At 41.5% G+C, this 8,606-nt stretch overlaps 1 protein-coding gene and 1 pseudogene across 1 annotated transcript in view; one reads left to right on the forward strand and one right to left on the reverse strand.

The window, feature by feature from the left end:
• Camkmt (calmodulin-lysine N-methyltransferase) overlaps positions 1-8,606 on the reverse strand; it is a 397,552-nt gene that overhangs the window by 204,096 nt on the left and 184,850 nt on the right. The gene's annotated exons all lie outside the window — the stretch shown is intronic.
• On the forward strand, positions 7,608-8,143 carry LOC116080239 (annotated as a pseudogene).

Below are 8,606 nucleotides of genomic sequence, written 5' to 3' on the forward strand. Positions count from 1 at the left end.
CCTGTCACTTACCTCCCCACCGCTGGGACACTTATACCCCTTTCCAACACATTTGCTAACAACACTGCCAACATAAGAGCCTGAGCATGGCCAGGCGGTGGTGGCGCACGCCTTTAATCACAGCACTTGGGAGGCAGAGGCAGGCGGATTTCTGAGTTCGAGGCCAGCCTGGTCTACAGAGTGAGTTCCAGGACAGCCAGGGCTACACAGAGAAACCCTGTCTCAGAAAACCAAAAAAAAAAAAGAGAGAGAGAGAGCCTGAGCATGTAAATCACTGACTTGCATTTGTGGAGATTGTGTAAGATGGCTCACACTTACATCTGTGGTCTCTTTCTCACCATGGCCCCTGCCCACCGTTTTACCATCTGTCCCCTCTGTTGGAACCATCCATCTCACCTCCCTACCTCCTTTCTTTAATGAATGCTGGTCATCTAGCTGATTCCAACTCAGCTACCTTGCTTTAATGCTCATATTTAACAAACCTCTAAGGCAGTGTTCACTTGTGTCTACTTATTGCTGTTCTGTAAATATTAACTCATTGACCGATATAACTTACCATGTAGGTATTTTTTCCTTTATTTCATAGATTGAAAAAAGAAATGAACTAGGAAAAAGTCACATGACTAGTCCAAGGCTGCACAGCTGAGGAGCAAGCCACAAAGACTGGATTGGGACTTAGGTAAAGTGGTTCACTTTATCACTAGGAATTTGGGTGTTCTCAACTATCCAGTGCACACTTTTAGGCGAACACTGGACTACTGGATTTTCTACCCCCCACCTCTGTCTCTTCCCATCTTCTCCACAAAACACTCAGCTTCTTGAAGACAGAAAATATGCTTTATGTCTAATACTTACTCCAGTCACAGCTGCTGAGGAAATGGACATTAAAGAAGGAATTAATGAGGCAACAAAAAAGGGCACAAGGAGTAAGAACTCTAAAATTATGCCATTGGAAGAAATAAACAGGCATTCACTTCCTGAGATCCTCTATAATTATTTATAAACAACTTCATATTAATGCTGAGTACTTTTAAAAGAATGGGTTTTTAGAACCAGAATACCCAATCAAACACCAAAAGTAACCTATATGCACTTAAATCAAGAAGCTTTATGAAAGTGACATGATAAAATTTAAATTCATTAACATATGCCTTTGGTAACTTATTCTTCATATTTTAATATAAAACACAATTAGAAATTCTACTTTAGCCATGAGAATAACTGAAGATTAGAATAAAATGAAGTAGATTTGACTGCTGGGTATTGTATCATAGACACTGATAAGTCACAGAAAGGAACTGCCATTCTCAAAGCATATTTCTAACTTTAAAGTGGGTATTATGTCTCCTACTGAACAAACTCCTACTGTTATATCTGTTCAATGGAAGAATCCATATACCATAGAGGTTAAAAGTCAATTTGTCTTTTCTTAGCTATACTTATGAGCAGTGTGGTAGTTTGAATGAGAGCCCCCTAGGCTCATGTATTGCAAAGTTTGATTCACAATTGATGGAACTGTTTGGGAAGGATTAGGAGGCATGTCACTGGGAGCAGGCTTCGAGGTTTCCAAAGCCCATAGCACTCCCTGTTAACGCTGTTTCTCTCTCTCTCCCTTATGGTTGCCTCAACATGTAAACTCTTAGTTCTGCTCCAGTGCCAAGCTTGTCTGCTTCCTCCATGATGATAAAGGACTCACCCTCTGAAACTGCAAGCCAGCCTCCAATTAAATGCTTTCCTTTGTAAGAGTTGTACTGGTCATGGTGTCTTCACAGTAATAGAAATGTAACTAAGATGGGATGCTATGCCCAAACCACAGCATATGAAAAGATAATCCATGCACTTTCTATACATATGGCCTTCAGGATATATGGTCAACAGACTGCCCATACTATAGGATAGTACTGGTCAATTATTGGTACTTAAGTAGTATGTGCTACTTGCTAGAGACATCACAGACTTGTCCACAAAAGACTTTGATATATCGAGAAACATTACATCACAGCATACGTCTAGTATTGAATGCCTGTGACAAAGGAATGTTTTGACTCTGAACTCTTTGGCTAAGCATCATTTTCCCTTGTACCCACTTCAAGTTAAATAAAATTTGACATGAATGCATTGGCTAACAAATGTGTGTCAAAAAGACTCACTGAGTTTTAATGAATCTTCAAAAGACCTTTAATATTTAGGCTAAATGTCTAGAAATTTCTGCCCTATCAACTAGAGTAAAAATTAAAAACTTACTTTTAAAAGTCTAGGGCCAGCTGTGCTTGAAGAGTTCTAGTTTCAGCTGCTGTGCTAGCACAGTTATTAGTAGGTCCCTCTTATTTTCTTTGCAATTCTCCTATTCTTTTCCTCTAAAACATCTGCAATTTTATTCTAAAACCTTTGCTAATTCATCTGATGACTGTCAGGAAAAAAAAAATCCCTAAATAACACACACACACACACACACTCAAGCACACTCACATACTCATACATACACTCACACATACTCACATACACACACTCACACATACTCACACACACACACTCACATACTCACACACACACACATATACACATGCACATACTCACTCCCTACTGCTAAGTAATAAAAGGCAAATCTCTTGGTAAGAGGTTGGCATTGTATTCACACAGACCATTTTCATACATTAGCTCTAATATCATCTATTTAGCAAATTAAGACAAATTACTTTACCTTTCTGTGCCTCAGTTTCCTCCTCTGTAAAACCTGAATAACATTAATGGGACCAGTTGTAAAAAATTAAATGTGGTGGTGTAGTATATAAATTATTTGACATGGGTCTTTGAACAAGAATGGGTGCCAAGAAACAGAAAAACTGAAAGTGAGTAGCTGTCTCAGCCACCAGGCCCCGCACACTGCTAGAACACACTCGGCTTTCCGGTCTCATGGGTTCTATATGTATGGATTCAATAACCATGGGTCAGGAAAACCTGCACCTGTACTCAACGCATGCAAATGTTCCCTGTCATTGTTCTCCGAACAGTACAGGCGATTGACACAGCACCTACTCACACTGTATTAGGTGTTGTGAGGAACAGATTAATATCCAGGAAGAGCCAGGTGTGGCTCTAAGGTCTCAGAGATAGGAAGATCAAGGCCATCTCTGGAGGGCTGGGGATGTCCTTCAGTTGACAGGGTGCTCTCCTAGCATGCAAAAGGCCCTGCGTTCAATCCTCAGCAGAGAATAAAGCTGAGAGCGATGATACATACCTGCTATTCCAGAATGTGGTAAATATGGGCAGGAAGATCCGAAGTTCAAGATCACTCATGGCTATGTAGAAAGTTAGAGGCCAGTGTGGAATATGTGAGTGCCGGTCTCAAAGAAACAACAATAAAAAGTATACACAAAGATGTGCATAAGTTATAAGCAAATATTGTGCCATTTTGAATAAGAGACTAGAACACGTGTAGATTCTGATATATATATATATTATATAGGTCCCAGAACCAATTTCCCATAGTCACCAAGACAAATTCTGTTTTGTGTGAAAGGAAAAACTCTTAAGTTCTTGGAGTTATTGTGTACTGTAATATAAAGGCTAACTAGTGAAAGTCTCCATTTCTGGAGGGAAAAACAAAAACAAATAAACAAACAGCACAAACCCATAATAGGACAGTGACTTGGCTCCACTTGCATGGCTTATTTACAAAGCAGTCAAAGTAATAGGGGCTTAATTTGTTCTTTTCTTCTGAATTTCATTGACAAGACTCAGAGCAGCAATGACTCTAGACAAAACACCACAGCTCACCACTATGAATGTATTTCAGAACACTGTGTTGGGAACCCACAATTACCCTTTGCCCCGAGGAGCTAAGCTGGTTCTTAACACTAGGGAAAGCTCTTCCTGGCTACATTGTACAGAGGTAGGTAGGTCATCTTAGGCCTCAATTTTCTCTGGTGTAAAATGGAAATAATATGTAGTTCCCAGGGCTGGTGTGAAGACTCAATGAAGTAACTCACACAAAAACCCCTCAGCACAATGCCTCACTGTGATGTCCCAAAGTTTACTGAGCTGATAATGATCTTCATTCTTCCATGTAAATTCATGTATAGTGACTTGCATTTTCCCCTAATCTTTCCATCGCTCTCCTTTAAAAAGCATTCTTTGGTTGAGAGCCCAGCCAGGGTATTTTGAAGAAAGCATAGTCAGGATGCTAATGGACTGGCTGGATTCCAGAAACTTGTCGGAAACCCTCTCTTGCAACTAAATGCTAAATACAGATCTCAGGTGACCCTGATAAAACTACTCAAGAAGGCAAATTTGACATCTGTCTTTCTTATGCATAAAACTCCAGGGAGCTTCGAAGCCCAATAGGACACAAAGGGCAACGTGTGGGCGATTCCCTTCAGGACTTCCAGCCTTCCCGATATTATGCACAGGCCATCTGCTTAGAGTTACCTGGACAATAAGAACTGAAGTTCTTCAGGCTCCGGTCTCTGGAGTAAATTTGTAGAATCCGTGAATGTGATCTATAAGGCATGCCCACCATTGCGTGGAATCCTGCTAAGCCCTGCATCTAGTGATTTGTTTCAGCCATGCAAGAGAGAGAATAAAGCACTTACAAATGTGGGTTTCTGCCACAATTAATAAAACTACATAATCTTGTGGTTCAATTATTGCCATATACTTTATCTTTAGTCATGGAGAACCACCTGGAATTGTGTGGATAAATAGAATGGCTGTGGAATTCTTTAATTAAATTATGAAAAATGTTTCATAACTTATTGGCTTTCAAGTCTTAGAAGCAATATATGGTATAGGAATCTAGCTAGACAGACATTCATGGAAGGATAGTTTAAAACTTGACCTCAAGTCACAACCCTGGCTGCCCATTAGTGTACAGAGAGGATATACAAAACACCTTCATTTCCTTTAATAACTTGTGACAGTTCTCATTGTAATCAAGTATTGAGTGTCCCTTAACCAATGTATGTTATAAAACATCATTACATTAATCCTAAATTATGTAACAACTGGAAAAGAGGGAACAAGATAATCAGATTCACCCAGATAATTACACACCTTCATGAATACCTTTGGCTCAAAGGCCATTAGCTGGATTATCAGCAGATGTTTGGTAATGTAACAGAACAAAACAATATGAAGATCCTATAAATTCCATAGTTGATGTCTCCCCAAGAACTCAGAATTAACTTTGTGGCCCCTCACCACCGCCACACAGGCATTTTACATGTAAACTTTACATGTGTAGCTTTTACAGGGATGATGTTCTTGTGCTGGTGGTGGTGCTTCTGTCAGGTGTTTCTGTGACTATAACCCCAGCCCCGTCCAGCCATGCCCACATCTGCACAGCTGGTTCCTCTTTCCTGCCCACTAGCTAGAGTTACTTCTAACTCAGATCACAACGAATCACTTGTATTTCAAAAGTTCTAGACTCTGAAGGTAACAAGAACAATATGCTAAGTGACAGGGTGGAATACACTTGCTTTTCATAGCTCTTTATGACTTTGCACATATGGAGCAGGCCTGAGATGAAAATACCAGCCAGAATTCAAGAAGATTCTTCAAGAAGGTTTTCCAATTCCTGAACCTGGAGAAATTCTGATAGTTAGACAAAAGGTGTGGTGGCACATGCCTTTAATCTCAACACTCCAGATGCAGAAGCAGGTAAATCTCTGAGTTCAAGGCCAGCCTGGTCACAGAGCAAGCTGCAAAACAGCCAGAGCTACACAGAGAAACCCTGTCCTGAAAGCCAAAATCTTTTAAAGTCAGCATTCATCAACTTGTGAAGCTGGTTTCCCTTGTCATTGGCTAAAGGAGGGAAGAATGGCTAAAGGTCTGCTGATCTCCAGGCACCTTCCCCAGTATCTCACCAGTATCTGTTACACATTTTAGAGTCCACCACTTCTCACCTCCCCTGTCAAACTTCTGCAGCTCATGGGCTCCCCTCCTGACAGCTACTCATTTTCCTTATAACCCTGTTGTATAAGATCAACACTATGCTTTCTCGAGTATTTCTCTATCTCTCTCTCTCTCTCTCTACACATATATATATATATGTATATACACATATATATATACATGTATATATGTATATACACATACACACACATATATATACACATATATACATATATACATGTATATATATGTGTGTGTGTGGGTGTGTGCATGTGTGTGGGTGGGTGTGGGTGTGGGTGGGTGTGCATGTGTGCGTGCCCGCGTGTGTGTGTGTGTGTGTGTGTGTGTGTGCCCCTCCCCTGCTCTGCTCCTCCTTCGCTCCTGGCCAGGTCCTGTCTGGTGGCCATGCTCAGTCTCCTACTTTCTCTCTCTGCTCTGGACCCTCCCAGATGCCCCTGGCTGTTTTCCCTCTCTTGTATCTACCATCTAAACCTTCCCCTTAACCATACTATGGAGATGCCAGGTTGCTAATCTATGGGTATAAAGATAACAGTTTAAGGATCAGTTTAAAATAATGTGTATTTAGCAGAATAAAGGTATTATGTTCACCCCTGCAGGCCATACCTGGAATGTAGCCAGTCCCAGATTTTTGGTTCAGTTAATAGCATCAGGCATGAGTACTATCTTATAGAGTAGTTTAAATCCATTAAAAGAATTAATTACTCCCTTAACATCTGCACCACTATTATATATATAGCTATTGAGTATATCTTGCCAGAGCAGTAAGTGTTGTAGTTTGCAGGGTTCACAACTAGATAAGATTACTGAATACTTTTCTACCCCATGAGCATACATAGCACATCCTAGCCCAGTGAAAGTTAGCCTGTAAGGATAAAACTTCTAGGCCAGTACCTGCAAGATTTCTCCATGTCCTATGATGCAAATAGATAGCATCTTCAGCAATAGGGCTTTACCATCAAGTTCTGGATCATGACCAACCATTACCAGCAACAGCCTGTAAGTTTTGTGGAGGGTCTACAGAACTTCATTGACTAACATCTCAAAAAAAGTAGCCCATACTCAGTACTGGGCTTTTAATTTATTAGCTTGCCCCCACCCGACATTATACAGTAACTGCAACTGGTCAGTATATAGAGAATAAGAGACTGTGAATTACCCAGAACTAAATGGGCTAGCTCTCTCACAACTCCTCTCACCAAAGTTCCAGGAGCGTCACAGAAAAGAAGTAGAAAGGTGAGAAGAGCCAGATCTAGTGGATGTCTGCTGCGGAGCAGGATTTGCTGGCCATGACAGGGCTGTTGCTCACAGCAACTCCCAGTGGCTGTAAATGAATGCAGGAGTCCTGTATAAGATCAAGCCATACCCATCCAGCACGGATAGGGAGGGCCCAGGAGCCCCAACTCCTGGTTGAGAACTACTGGCAATTCATGGCTCCCGAGGAAGGGAGAGTAGGTTTACTTTAGGGGTGTAGCCCCTGGAAACAAACTCTTAAAACACACTGAGTACAAGAGGTGGGAAGGGAAGGGGGAGAAATGTCCTTCAGAGGTCAGAACAGGAGGATAGGAAAAATTGAGCTTTCCTTCCTGCCAAGAGAGAAAGACTCATCTCCTTCCTTGGGATAAATTTGTATTTACCACTCTTCCTGTGAGCTGTCAGAGGTGGCCTGTGAAGGTGGTTACTTCACAGGCTACTCTCTTGACCCAGAAAACCCCACAAAAGCATGCAAATCAAGAGGTCCAAACCTTCGTGTTCACTTTAAGAATACCTGGGACACTGCAGACCATCAAGGGTATGCATATCTGCAAAGCCACCAGGTATCTGAATGATGTCACTTTAAAGAAGCCATGTGTGCCATTCTGGCAGGATAATGGTGGAGTTGGTAGGTGTGCCCAGGCCAAACAGTGGGGCTGGACACAGGGACAGTGGCCAAAAGAGAGTGCTGACCTTTTGCTACACATGCTTAAAAATGCAGAGAGGAATGCTGAACTTAGGGTTTGGACGTAGATTCTCTAGTTATGAACACATCCAGATGAACAGGGGACCTAAGATGCGCCGACGAGCCTACAGAGCTCATGGCCGGGTCAACCCATCCATGAGCTCCCCCTGCCACACTGCGATGATCCCCACTGAGAAGGAGCAGATTGCTCCAAAGCCAGAAGAGAAGGTTGCACAGAAGAGAAAGATAGCCCAGAGGAAACTGAAGAAACAAAAACTCATGGCATGGGAATAAATTCAGCATAAAATAACTGCAGATAAAAAAAAAATCTATGTTTAGCACTCAATGTACATTATCAGGCTTGTTAGGATTATACAACTATAATCAGAGTACTCTGGCAAAGAACTCACCCCAAACTGGGAAAGGGATGCTTGAGAGTTAGTTACCAAAGAGAAACTAAAGAAGCAGGCAGATCCGTTTAACTTGAGAAAATGTCACAACCATCTGAAGAGAACAATCATATCTTGTGCAAACGAACTGAAAAGAATTTCCTATAAGAGGGGAAAACCTTAGAGGAGCCAGAGGACATAGAGTAAAACAGAAAAGGGAGTACAGTGGCTTTGTGTTTGTTTCCTTGCTTGTGGTCTTGTTACCTTAGAAACACAGGTGCAAAGAACTAAAGCACTTTGAGAGAAATGGGTCTTGGGCAAAGGGGAGGAAGCTCTAGATTCAAAGGGAAAACAAATAAACAAACTAC

This window comes from Mastomys coucha, unplaced genomic scaffold (assembly GCF_008632895.1).
Source record: "Mastomys coucha isolate ucsf_1 unplaced genomic scaffold, UCSF_Mcou_1 pScaffold6, whole genome shotgun sequence".
Lineage (NCBI taxonomy): Eukaryota > Metazoa > Chordata > Mammalia > Rodentia > Muridae > Mastomys > Mastomys coucha.